Raw genomic sequence first — 15,354 nt, 5'->3', positions numbered from 1 at the left:
TTATAAAAAACCTATAATATTTATCTGTTAATTAATTAGTTCATGACTTTATCATGGACACTGTAAAATAATTTGATGATGAGAAATATTTTTAACATATACCTGAAATGTTTTATGGGCAGGTCTTCCTTTCTGATGCCAATTTTATTTCTCTACTACAGGTAGTAACTGAATAGTAAAAGGTTTTACAGAGCGCCATCTCTAACTTAAAATACGCCAATGGAAGAAAACATGATTTTCCGGACATTTTCCATCGTTCAGTGACTCAAAATGAGTAACACTGCGTTTCGGGATCTGCAATCTGATCTCTTCTTCAGGTTGCACTCTTACTGATCTGAAGAAGAGACCAGATTGCAGATCTCAAAACGTGTCCGGAAAAATACTATTTCCTTCACAATACTTCCATTGTTAAAAAAAAACAAAGAACTCCAGTAGGGTTATTAGTGCTGTTTAACTGCTGATTAATAATCAGCTGATTTTTGCATTTAACAGATGAGATTACCTGCTCATTGTTGTAATTTTAATGTACTTTGTTTTGTTTTGCGTAATTTATCATTCATATGTTCCAACTGTCAGGCAGTTTTGTTCCTTCCAAAAAGTTCCATCTGTAGTAAATCCCACTATCTTCTCACTCACCCAACGAGAAATATTAAAATTAATCCCAAACGGGTCCAGAGAACTGATATTTTCCCGTAGTTGACAGAGGGGGTCAGATTCCGTTATATGCCCCCAACGCTTAAACTTTTTTCAATGAACTTAGAACGTTATAAAACGATGTAGTTGAGTAACAGAACTAACATTCCATCAATCAACAAGCATTTCCATGTATTGTGATCGGTATTGTTTTCGCTGAATCGGTATTCTTATCTTTCTTGAGAATCCCGATTACGGCAGGCCGCGCGGCGGCATCACATGATTATTTAATTTTGCACGATACATAATTGCATTTCCATTACAATTCAATTTATATTTCTGATCAGCCCCTCTAGAATTTGATATTTTACTGATAGGTACTATCTCGAAGGGATGTTTTTCTTTCGTTGACATCAGCGCGGGGCAGCACCGAAGCCGGAGGCACTCGCATTTTGGGTGGCGGAGGTGATCAAGAATAAAAACAAGTTTTGTGTGTTTTTTTCAATAAAGAGTTTAGTTTTTGTTTGGTAACGTTTGTTTTTATTGAATTTTTGTGTTTGGAGAAATGTAAGGGTGTGGTCGATATAATACGTAAGTACCCTTTTTTCTTAGCTAGTAACCAATTGTAATTCATTATAATCATCCGTAAATGAAAAATTAGCGTTGGGGGCATAATGTTAGTTCTGTTACTCAGCTACATCGTTTTATACCGTTCTAAGTTCATTGAAAAAAGTTTAATCGTTGGGGGCGTATAACGGAATCTGACCCAGAGATCACGGCCACATTTTGTTCCTTAAAAATGGTCTAGACCCATTTCTTTGTTGAGGACGATCTTTCAGCAGTACATGTCAGGAATACTGAATTATTTAAATAATAATAATAGTTTACTAAAAAAGTAACTGTCAAAATTGAAAATTGGGGGGAGGTCCGGAACTGAAGTAAATCCGAACTTAGTTTTTCAGTTGAAATTTTGAATGTGCAGGATGGCTTGAATTCACATTTTGCAGTGAATTCAAAGTTGAGCAAGGTATCCTAAACTCAATAAATTAGACGGGTATGTTGGAACAAAGAATTATAAATTTACCAATCACTGAACAAAGCTTCCAGTACTCCAGCTTCCACAAAGGGTTCGAACCGACAAATTAAATTAACTGCAACGAACTAAATACAGTGAGCTTAATCAGAGAAGGTAAACTCGGGCCCAAACCAGATTACTAAGCCTGTATCGATCGTTTCGAGTAACTTTGTCACTGGAGGGATGGTACAACGAAAAATATGTCATTTTTTGGGTTTATAGTTGGCGAGACCTCTTTTGGTATGAATGGAAGTGAATGGTAATTTTGACTTGCAGTCAATTTATTACATGTTAGTGTTTTATTAATTAGTTCTACAACTTATGGATCTGTTAAGCCAAAATAATTTATCAAGAGAGGTCTCTTGCAAGTAAATTATAATATCATTGTAATATCATCAATATCATTGTAAGAAATTGGCATTTACAGGGTGTATCCTGATACGCCTGGATACATTCCAAACTTATTGAGACATCGATGTACAATCTTCACCATACGTATTAAAATAATTTTTGGATTTTTTGAATGACGAAACAAATTTCTCCCCCTTTTAAAAGGGGGGGGGTAGGTGGGGTAACTTTAAATTTTCAAATTGCAACCCCTATCGTGTGACATGTCATTTTAAAGGTCTTTTATCGAAACAAAATGACATGAACAAAACATCACTACGGTGATCCTAGCAAAAGTTATGGGTAAATAACCCATTACATTGTAATGCCACCTAGAAAAAGACACCAAAACCAAACCTCGCAAGAACCAATGAACCAAAACTACGCACACCATTAACATTAGTACTACGTAAAGGGATAAGCTGGGCACCTCAAAGCCGTACTAAAATATATCACGCATACATTGTGTTAAAATGCGCAAGACATTGGCACTATGTCTACAGATTATTATTTCTTTGCGTTATTTGCCAATAAATTTTACTATAAATGGCCTACGCCTTTACCTCTACAGGTGTTTTAGTGTCATTGTGTCTCTATTAAAATGATATGTCACAAGATAGGGGTTACAATTTGAAAATTTAAAGTTATCCCCCGTACCCCACTTAGAAAAGTGGGAAAAATTTTTCTTTATAATTAAAAAATCCAAAAAACTATTTTAGTAATCATGGTGAAGGTTGTACATGGATATCTCAATACGTTTGGAATATATCCAGGTGTAACAGGACTTAATTTCCCTGTATGTGTGTTTTACACACACACCCACCCACCCACACACACACACACACACACACACACACACACACACACACACACACACACACACACACACACACACACACACACACACACACATAAACATCTTACTCTATAGTTTCACTTTGTCATTATGTAACCAAAATATACAATGGCCACCGCAAGGTAGGATCATATCAATTTACCACTATTCAACAATTTATCATATTTACATCGGCTAGAAATATATTCAAATAAGGAAAGCAATATTATTTAGACTACAAAAGTGAATGCATTAACACCGATAACTTGTAGTAATCCAGCAATACAAAGTGCTCCATTAGTGCGATAGGTAATTTTCATTCGCGAGGGAAATTTTGTCCCGCTCTACAATGTTGGCAACATTATCCACGCAGGTGGCCACCGGATTTGGTAGATTACCGACCGTTCTGTTACCGCACTGAAATATTGTATAGTCCAGGAGGCCAGAGCCAATTTGTATTGTATAAGCACGCATCTTGGTTTTTTCCTGAAATCGATGGATAAATTTATCCCAATTTACCCTTTAGAAAAAAATGGTCGTCAATCGCACTAGTGTTGGTGGATGTCGAAATGGGAGGGGATGAAAAGGGTTAAAATATTAAAGAATGATTTGTCTCAGATCGTATTTTTTGTGTTCACACACTTGAAGATAACGTTAGACACGTAAATAAATGTTAAATCAGCTTCAGCTAACCGTATATAAGTCCTTAAACACGAGGTTTGATTATACCAGTGTTGTGTATCTAGTATAACCAAAGCTTTTAGTTGTATGTGGTTGGCCGGTAAGTGCAGACCTATGGTGACATGTATTGTAAAGTTTAGTTTTAATAATTAGTGTTTAGTTTTTATTAAGTGCATGTTTTAGAGTTAGTGTGCATGGAATAGACGTACAACATGGATGTTGTGGTTCCTGACTTGTGCGTGTCACAACGCTCTGGTATGTTTTGTTTACTTTAACCTAGGTTGTAGTCGTGCATTAGTTTAGCCATTTACCTGAAGAAGAGATCAGATTGCAGTTCTCCAAACGTAGTGTTTCTGATTGCATTGGATCACTGAATGATGGCAAATGTCCGGAAAAATCCTGTTTCTTTCATAACCCTTCCATTATAAAAAACAAACTAAAAAAACAAAGCTTTCAATCTCTTATTCAGCTGTCGGACGGTAATTTATAATAACACGAGCAATTTAGCGATGAATTGTTAACTCCAAGCTATTACTAGCTGTTAACTACTACTATCAATATTCTAGAAACCGACAGCAAATTTGAACTGTATAAGAGCACAATTTGTTTTCTTCAAATCGATACAGGAACTTATCGTATGAAATAAATCGATCTTCAGCTATGATAGTATTGGTAGAGGTCAAAATGAGAGGGTATCAACAACATTAAAAACAAAAGATATGTTTTTCCTGAAATGATATATTTTTTTAGTTTTATGCACTTAGAACCAACCGGGCACATAAATTGAAGTCACATCACCGCCAGACAACTACAGATTGAAAGACGCCACTTTCAGGATCTGTGTATGTTTGGTCAGCTGATACTGAATTAATATTCTTTACGTATCTGCCGGTTGTTCATAAGTGAACAAAGCTAGAGAAAAAAATATTAGGAGAAACTAAGTTTCATATTCTTAACCCTTTCAATACCGCCATTTTGACCTCCACCGAAACTAGCGTGGCCGACAATCGATTTATTTCATAGTAGAAACGCCTGTATCGATTTTAAGAAAAATAGAATTGGGTGATTATACAGTGTACATTGACTTTTGTATCATAAAATATAATGTTTAATAATTTTGAAGGTTATGAAAGAATTCTGAAAGGACTATTAAGTATTTAACCCACCAACCCATTTTAACCCAATTTTCATAGTTTTCCATACAATTGCTTTATTTAACTCCTGCAACATGTTGTTTGTGGTTGTTGTTTATAATATTGTTGTTGTTTTTGGCTGAGCGTCAGCGAAGCCTATCACTCGAAGAGCTAGAAAAATGTAATTTCTCTCTTACTGTCCCTCTGTCCGCACGATAAATCGAAAACGGACAGACCTGAAGAATATTGAAATATTACATTCAGTTTCATGTCTGAATATGGAATATCGAGTTTGATGAGTTTTGGTATGTGCAACAATATTATCATTAATCCAGGTTTGAGTTTTGATATACTAACAGGAAAGGATGAAATCGTTAATTTATAACAATATAATTTTTACAGTAACGAAAAACAAACCGCAGAAACGGATCATTAAATAGCGTATACCGTACAATAGATTAAAAAAATGACAATTTTAAACTTCCATTGTCTATTTTCTGCTTTGTATTCTCGATGGAAGTTACCAGGAAGAATAAAAAATGTCTTGTATTAATTCCATTTTCTAATTACATGAAAAATTTGTTCTGTAAGGGAGTATAATATTTAAAGCCTACATGTCTGAGCTTGTTAAAAAGAGAAAGGCCCAGTGCAGAACAACAGCTCAGCCTGGCTCCTGAGTTGGCTAATGAGTGCGCCAGATCACGTGACGCCTGGGGCTGTTCATTACCAGGAAATAACAGCGGGGAATACGTCCTTCATACCGCTTCCGCTGGTCTTAGCGCTCAAGAGTGGCGCGACACCGCTTCTTGTGGCGGTTTAAAACTCCTTACACCGAGGGAAGACAATATTTGTGAGGTAAATCTTACCAATCCCTATACGACGGTTTATCCTGCCTACTACAGGATGTCACAATGAGCCCAGAGTAATTTTCACTGAAAACCTGAATTTTCTTGAAATCGATAAAGGACTATTTCCTGAGAAAGAAATTGATCGTCAGTTACGTTTTGGTGGAAATCCAAACGGAAGAGTATAAAAAAAACTTTAATCAGAACTTTAATTTAATCAGACTATATTTTTTCTAGCTTGATACACTTAAAACCTACCGTCAGACAAAGATAATAGTTATTTCACCGTCAGGCACAGATAATAGTTATATCACAGTCAGACAAAGATAATAGTTATATCGCCGTCAGGCACAGATAATAGTTATATCACAGTCAGACAAAGATAATAGATATTTCACAGTCAGGCACAGATAATAGTTATATCACAGTCAGACAAAGATAATAGTATATCGCCGTCAGGCACAGATAATAGTTATATCACAGTCAGACAAAGATAATAGTTATATCGCCGTCAGGCACAGATAATAGTTATATCACAGTCAGACAAAGATAATAGTTATATCACCGTCAGGCACAGATAATAGTCATATCACAGTCAGACAAAGATAATAGTTATATCACCGTCATACATATAATAGTTAAATCACCGTCAGACAGATAATAGTTATATAACCGTCAGACATATAATAGTTTTTTTACATTCAGACACAGATAATAGTTATATGACCGTCACACAGATAATGGTTATATTACCGTCAGACAGATAATAGTTATTTCGACGTGTTTCGCCTCTTCAGACAGCAGATTTCATATGACGGTGCCCAAGTCGAGGAAGGGCCAAAAGAAGGTACATTGGTGAACAGAAACAATAAGTGAGATGAGGCTAAGGATGAGAAGATATGGTAAAAGATGGAGAAGGACACGGACTCAGAAAGACAGAAGAGCTTATGTCACAACGAGAACAGCTTATGTATAGGAAATCAGGAAGGGAAAGAGGAATGCGTGGCAGAAGCTTCTGGATGAAGACGGTGAAAGGGACCCTTGGGGGAAGGCCTACAGGGTCATTATGGAAAGATCAAAGAAGGAAACAACATTGGTCAGTATGAAGAAGGAGGATGGAAGTTTCACGAAGACGATAGAGGAGACGCTGAGAGTAATACTGCAAGGTATGTTGCCAGATGCCAATCAGGACGAGGATTCTAATGATCAAAGAAATGTAAGAACACAAATGGAACTAGTTAGCAGGGGGTTGGAGGAACCAGAATTTCCAGAAGAGGAGTTGGATTTGGCAGTAAAGCAAATGAAGAACGGAAAGGCTTCTGGCCACGATGGCGTGAAGATAGAGGTAGTGAAGAGGATGTACGGAAGGATAAAATGACATCTGCTCATCCTATACAATAGGATGTTGGCAGAAGGAAGATTCCCATCAGTGTGGAAAAAAGGAGTGGTAAAGATATTCTTGAAAAATAAGGACAAGGATCCCAGTGAGGTGAAATCGTACAGACCAGTGACACTGCTTTCAGTCTTGGGAAAGTTAGGCGAAAAGTTTATTGTAATAAGAATGAGAAGATGGCTTATTAAGTGATAGGCAGTTCGGATTTAGGGAGGGAAGATGAACAGTGGATGCGTTGACGAAAGTGAAGAGGGATGTGGAGGAGACCGTAGAAAAATATGTGCTGGCCGTTTCCCTGGACATAGCGGGTGCATTCGACCCGGCATGGTGCCCAGAAATCTTAAGAGTACTAAGGATGTGGAATTGCTCGAGGAGCTTGTATTGTTTAATTATAGATTACTTCCAAGGTAGAAATGTGTTACTCAGGGTAAGAAATGGAGAGGCAGATCAGTTGTAGGACCACTCCTGTGGAATGTGATGTTCGACAGCCTACTGAGATTGGATCTAGGGGAAGAAGTAACAATCACTGCATATGCTGACGACGCACTGCTGATAGTCAGAGTACAGAGTACACAACAGTTGGCTGATAGAGGTAGTAGGGCCGTAGAAAAGGTAATAGAATGGGGACAACAAAGGAAGCTGAAGTTTTTAAAAGGAAAGACAGTGACAGTGATGTTGAAAGGAAAGCTGGTAAGACCACCTAGCCTGTTAGTGGAAGGAGAATATATACGTTGCAAAAAGGAAATGAAGTACTTAGGAGTGGTAGTAGGATAGAGGATGAGTTTTGAGAAACATGTGAAGGAGGTGTGCGAGAAAATGAAAGGAGTCTACGCCAAACAGGCAGGACAGGCAAGAGCCAATAGGGTATGACAGGGAGGCACCTTATGATGCTATACAAAGGTTACGTGGAGCCGGCGATGTTGTACGGATGTAATTTCTGGGGGGAAAATGTCCGAAAGATTGCACTGAAAAGGAAATTGCTGAGCATTCAAAGAAGAGTTCTTCTGAAGGTAGCAAAGGCATACGACACGGTTTCGCATGACGCAATCAGAGTGCTGGCAGGGGTGACACCGATTGTCCTGCAAATAGAAAAGAAGGTGGGAGGATAAGGAAGAAGGAAGGGACGCCGCTGGAAGAATGGCAGAGGCGCTGGCAGGAAACCGAAAAAGGCAGGGAGACCTTCGAATACATGCCGGACATCAGAAGGAGACTGCAGCAGAAGTGGGAAATGGATCACTATCTGACACAGTTCGTCATTGGTCACGGGAATTTCAAGGCGAACCTCAAGAGATTTAACCTGGTGGAGGAGGAGAGGTGTGAGTGCGGAGACCTGGAGACCGCAAACCATGTGTTCATGGAGTGTGAACTGTTTGAGGAGAAAGAAGAGACCTCAGGCAGGTGATGACATCGATGCATCTACAATGGAGAAGAGGCAACTTTGACTTCGATGAAGAGACTATCAAAGAGCATAGAACTGCAAGAAAGATTGGAATAAAAAGAGAGGGAACAGAGTTTAAAAGCTTGAAAGTAGAAGAATGAAGAAGAAGAAGAAGAAAAGGAAGAAGAAGGGCAAAGACGCAAGGAAGAGAGAAATTAGGATCCCTATGATTCTCATCGCACAGATTAGGGTGATGAGGGGAGACGTACTGTTAGGCTAGACACAAGCAAGAGTGTCGAGAAGAGGATTAAGAAGCCGAAACCCGAAGAGAAGAAAGAAGAGAAGGCAAGAGGCCTGGCAAATAAGTCACAGACTTGTGTCAGGGCTGGAGGTGTGTACGAGGCCCCAGCACGTCTCTCTCTCTCTCCCTCTCCCCCCCCCCTCTCTCTCTCTTCAAGTACCATCCCAGCAAGATAAGAGACTAATCTCTAATACTAAAACCTTCCTGGTTAAGATGATCTGATAGAACTTGTCTCTATTATGTCTCTTATCTCTTCATGTCTATCGAATTGTTTTTAGTAGGTAAACAGACACACGCCAACTATAGCATGGATAGTTTGAAGGTTTAGCTTGGAACAGTATCAAATCACAGGCAGATATGATAATTTTTTAGCGTGCAAAAATATCAAGCTCACGTCTGGATTCGAACCCTGGCCCCTGAGGTGTTAGGCCGAGACGCTAACCACTGAGCTACGAGGGTGGCAACAACAATTTATCGATTTCAACAAGTAATACCGAGTACAGCTTTGATGTAAACACGTGTTTTCCTACTTAGAAAGCAGACCACGTAGAACGCATAACCAACAAATGACACCAGATTTCAATAGAGCCCCTCATTTCTTTTTTGAAATGGCTACCAAGCCCTAAAGAGAGGATTCTGGAACGTTAAAAGCCCACAAAAACTTATAGTTAGTCATGACAAATTTTTCAGATAAAAAAGTAAAATTGAGCAGTTTTTAAAGGGTTTCCCAAACTGTGTACAAGCGTGTTACTCAGTAAGCTCCATTTCCAATCACTAAAAAATAATTTTTAAAACAAATCTTTTTAAATTTGTCAATTTTAAGTCTATACGTCACTTCATTCTCAAAATAACGTACTGACAGACAGATATAAATTAAGGTTTTCCCTCTCTCGAGTGATAGGCTTCGCTGACGCTCAGCCAGTTACTGGGCGACCGTACTATTGTTGCGCCAAGCCGTGGAGCACAGAACACAGCTATCTGCAAGTCATCAATATGCACCCCGTGTTTTGTCAAGCTCAAACTAAATGTTTCACCTTGGATCGATCGGGTCATATAAGTCTATCCGGGGGTCAACGCCAATATCGGGTAGAATTTGCACTTCAAAGGCATCATTGAATGGTAAACAATCGATTGTATAGCATACAATCGAAGAGCGATCATCGATACAAGGGGTGTTTGAGAAAACTGAGGGGAAAACTGCAGTAGATTATTCAATGGGCTGAACCAAAGCTTTGCTTTGGCTTGAGTGGAAAAGATCTAAATGTAATAAAAGTAGATATAGAAAAAGAAATTCAGATTCGTGATAGAAGACGAAATAGGCAAAAGAGAGGAAGAACATAGTGAGCTAAGGGGACGTTTGTGTTATCACGCTCCCCAATAGGCAGGGAGTAATGGGAAATAATAATAATAATAATAATTACATAAATGATCTCAATTCATACATTAGTCATCACTGTTCTGTGCCTTCGGTAGGTACTGGGTTTATAGTGATTGTAAAATCTGTTAAGATTTATTTTAACCTTAATACTATTCAAAGACATGATAACCAAGTCACAAAAGACGATAAAAAGGTAAAGTCACACATTGTTAACAGTCAAAGAGAAATACGGGGTAAGTGGAATACAGTGCAGTCTCTGTGCACTGTTTTTCCATTCCGAGCTGAAGCAATGGCTTATGGAATGGATTTCAAATCTAATTGTTAGTTTTACACTATATGGCTTCTGAGTATCAACTAGATACCAGAAGAGGTCTATTGTAAGGGAGGTGTCTCAGGTGTCAAAACGATGTAAAACGTCCGTCCAGTCAATTCCCTCTTGGAACCTCTAGCAAAGTCAATTCAATTGACTGAAGGCTCTGCTATTGGTAGTAGCCATACCGCTAAGATCAAGTAGCAAGGAATTGTTCACAAAATATTTTCTGAAGAAGAACGATCCACAAAAGATTCCTTCTGACGATTAAGGTTCAACACATGTAGTGCAGTGCTGTGGCCAACACAAAGGCAGTCGCCGAAGTGTGATCGTTGTGTTGCGGGAGTACGTTGATCGTTGAGCGCTGACTAACTTTTTGGTAAAGGTTAGGAACCATTTCTTCCATTCCATGGTCGTTGACTCCGCTCGGAATGAAACAACAGTGCGAAGATATAAGACTTTATCACGTGTTTTTCGTCATCTTACTGGATCTCTCAGATAAGTATCACAGATTTCAGTGATCTATTCTACGACACGGTTTTTGGTTTACAACAAAATTTGGGATGGCGTGAAGGTAAAATAAATTGTTACCTTGAGTCAAAAGCAACAAACAAAATGTTTAAAAATAAAAGTACCACATAGAGCAAGAAATTATCAGAAATCATTTCCACACCACTCAATCATAATCTTATTACAACACTGATGCCGATTGTTTCATTCGTTTAAAGGTTTTATACTTTATATATATATATATATATATATATATATATATATATATATATATATATATATATTACAACAATATTATAACTATTCCGAATTCTAGATGGAGATGAAAATGTTAGTATTAATAATTTATTTTTCTCAAGTCTTGTTCGAAAGTAAGAACTAGCCCCAAAATCATGTTCCTTAATCTATTTACATACTGATGTGGACACTTCGTTTTGCATTCCTACTTAAAATTTGCCTCAAACCCTAAGTTTTCGAGTGTGCCGAGTCAGACACCGTGTCAACAATACTGACACGAAAGAAGATAACGCGCGCGAAGAAGAAGTGGGGGGGGGGGAGATCAGCTGAATAAATATGCTGTCAAAAACACCCGGCTAACAAGGGGGGTGGGTGTTGCTCATTTCAGGGAAACTTTTCACTCATGTGTACGTGAGATAAATTTATGTGAAGATGTATTAGATATGCAATTTGTCGCACCCTCGGGTTTAAAAATAGCTGGCTGAGTGGTAGCGAGGTACATCACTAGAAGGGTTTCCAACTTTCAATTCTGTCTGTCTGTCGATATTTCGAGGTCTAACTGACCTACAGACTTCCAATTTTGCATGAAGCTTCTTTTCTAACAAAGAACTTCGAGTTCGCTCGGATTTGGCTGAGCATTAGCTGACATTATTGCATTGGTCTTATGGGTAACCATGATGGTAACAGGAAAAGTGTAGAATTTCGATCATGTGGCTATTGAACACCTGGACAAATATGGTGGATTGATTGGTTCGTAACATTTTCGTTACACTCTATTGGATACTTTGTAACAATGTATTTATTTAAACGATTTATTTTAACATTTCCCTCCATGGAATCTGGCTGAGCGTTAGCTTATAACTCAGGATCATATTTCAAGACTAAACGGAAATATAAATTTGATTTTTTTTATTTTGCTTAGCTATTACCAAAGGTTCTGGGAAAATTTCTTGTCTGTCTTTCTATATGTCTTTGTTTAGGGTTTCCTCTGTACAGTCGAGCCTGGATAAAATGAATTTCAAGGGCTAAGACGAAAAATCGTCTTATCGAGGTATTCTTAATAAAGAGCTTCGTTTTATTGAGGTTTAATACTGCAGTTATTCGTGTTATAGAGGTTTTTCCTCGATCTGAGATAACGGCTATAATACGAAGGAAGTACTGTTAACGTAGCTGAAAATATCTTTCAGTGTAAGCCTACGTAAATATAACTGCAACAATTTAAAAAATACAGTATCCATGTATGTATTAAATCATTATACTTTCATTCAAACAATATTTCTCCCCGAAAAAACACATCAGTACATATTGATGTATTAAGTTTCTCTTGCGTTATTTGTTGACAGTTCATGTCAATCACTCTCCGCCCGTGCATCCTCATTATCAATTTCAGCTGCTTCATCTTCTTGAGGATTCGAGAGTTGAACAGAAGCCAGGATATCTTCATCCGTTAGATCTTCACATACTGCTACATCATCATTGAATTCAAAAAATTCTTCAAACTCCATTTCTTGGCCCCTAGTACGTCGCTATCTTTGCTCCAGTCCAGAAGAGGGATGGGTGGGGTGCATCAGCTGTGATTTCATGTCGGGTCACTGTTTGTTTTGAAAACTATGTACTATAGAGGTCGAGAGCGTAAACATTCGTCATATAGAGGTGGTGTTCGTCTTGTAGAGGTTCTGTGTTAAGATTATTCGTTGTATAGAGGTTAATCAGTCTTAGCCCTAATCACCAAAAAATTAGTCTTATGGAGGTTTTTGTCTAATTTATACGTTGTATAGAGGTGTTTTTAGCATTGAGTGTTACGCAAGTTTTAAGGTGTTTTGAAATAATTCGTTTTATTGAGGTTCGAACAACGAGGTTGTACTGTATATCTCAAGAAAAATTGAGCTATGGTCCTTCATTTTGCATTTAACCCAATTTCAACTTGGCCAACGTCGCTTTTGATAATGGGCATACCCTTCTATAGATTTAGCCAAGATCTGACATCTATCTATCTATCCTAAGAATATCTCAGAATGATTTCAACTTTAGGCTTTAACTTTTGCATGAACTAGATTTCTACATAGAAAAGAAGGAGTTCGATGAAGGTGTGTCTCTGTTCATGGATTTTGACTGAGAACCACTGAAGACTTTCACTCAGTAGACTACCAGATTTTTTCTTTTGCTGTTTAGGGACTGACAAATTTCTTTCCTGTCTGATAATCAGTCTGTCCGCAGGATACTTCGGGAATGAAATGAGCTATAGACTTTGTATTCGGCATGCAACTTGACAGTGAAACCTGTTACATACACTACATGTGGTGTAGTGTACTCACGTCTTATTTATATTTTATTAACAGCATTGAAGTTATTGGTATAAATCATATTCCGTCTAAGAAAGCGCTAGGAAGATCCAAGTCGCTTGAACTTCATTCTTCAATATAAAGAGTTTATTAAAGAGATGATTGGACAAATTTGGATTGTAATTGATTTTGACCGTGACTAATTGATTAAACTAGCTACCATAACTACTGGTTAGCCTTTCATACATGTATCCCTTTAGATACATCATCCAGGCTCTTAGTGCAGTGTCTGAAATCTAGATCAAGATCTAGACGCTGCACTAAGTGGAAGGTGAATTGATCAACCCTTCCCGTCACAGCTACGTCATATCAATCAGTTCTTTACATTGACGTAATCCATGGAAGAATAGAACTTTGAAATGTGTGAGCAATTTCCAGAATAAATAAAAAGTTGACAAAACAAGGATGTTTCTTTTTGTAATACACATTTTTCACATCACGCACCCAACAATGAAGCTCGCAAAACAACAGTGTCGCAGTGTTAACAGTGTTTTCACCGCTATGTCCAACAGTTATCTCAAAGTGAATATATATACGTATTACAAAACATTTCACCATATAAAAATTGTAATCTGTTAGCCATTAAAAAGTCACGTTTATTTTTAAACATTTACATTCAAGGAAGCTGGAGTTGTTTCCACAAACTCGGTTTTACTGTCTCTGAAAACAATCCACTCTTTGGAAAACTCATTTCCTTGGCCATTTTTTACGATCAGGGGAGACACATGCTTTTGGGGAGTGGTAGAGACAGACGGCGCACACTGGGGGGGGGGGGAATCTTGGCACTTAAATTGTGAAGGTGAACTTCCACTTCTTGCACGAATAAATAGTGCAATAAATGAGGAAATTGTTTATTTTCGTCTTCCATTGTTTCTTTTCAGATAACAGTAAACTTTTATGAATAATTTCTCTTTGAAACTAGACGACCTATTTATTTGTGTTTTATGATATTTTAAACTTTTCATCAGCGTTTATTCTTCTATTTCAATGAAATTCAAGAAATACTTAGGATTAAGTGTCCTTGTTAGAAAATAATTCTAGTCCATCAAGGTTATTAAAAAATCAGATTTTCTATTATTTTGAAAAAAGGCTGGACATTACTGTATTATACGGAATAAGAGGCAGTTTCTAGAGCATTCGCACACTCTCGAGAAATTGTTAAAAACGTAATTTTGTCGAACATTTTTTTGAAATTTATGCATCATGCTGTAACGTTCAAATATCCATTTCTTGCTTCTACTTACAAAAAACATGGCTATTACAAAGTTGCAGTACTTCTGTTTTTTTACCGAATTTTCTACTGAGTGTTTCTGAATGCTTAGACGCTTTAAAGGCCAATAAGTCTAGAGTTAAACATGGAGATTATGTTAGCATTTAGAATGTGATTTCAAATTAGTTTGTTGAGCTGAAATCATTAATCTTACATGTGTCTATTTTCGTCCCTGGCAGTGATATAAATAGTGTGGGTACAAGGAGTTACTTCTGATAGTAACAGCGTAAAATGCGTTTCACTAATCACATACAAGCAATAAAGACGCCATTTTTGTTTTTAGTTCAATGAGCTATATATATCACCATGTAAAATAATTCTCAGTATTCGTTTAAAATATATGACTGACGATGTACGTTATGAAAGGATAACAAGATTTCGATCATTTGCCACTACGTTTCGAGGATTGAAATCTACCTTCTTCTTCAAGTGTAAAAATAATAATGGGCAATGACAAATCATTATTGTGCTAGATTTCTGCTTTCTTGATGTAGTAAAAATTATACATTAAATTATAACATAACGTCCAGAGTATTCGGTATATTACACCTGATGAAGAGGATAGATATCAATTACTCGAAACGTAGTAATTAATTTTGGTTCCATACAATGATGGCAAACGTCTAAAATCTCTTATGCTTTCAAT

Source organism: Homalodisca vitripennis, chromosome 8 (assembly GCF_021130785.1).
Source record: "Homalodisca vitripennis isolate AUS2020 chromosome 8, UT_GWSS_2.1, whole genome shotgun sequence".
Classification (NCBI taxonomy): Eukaryota; Metazoa; Arthropoda; class Insecta; order Hemiptera; family Cicadellidae; genus Homalodisca; species Homalodisca vitripennis.
This window is presented reverse-complemented; position numbering follows the sequence as displayed.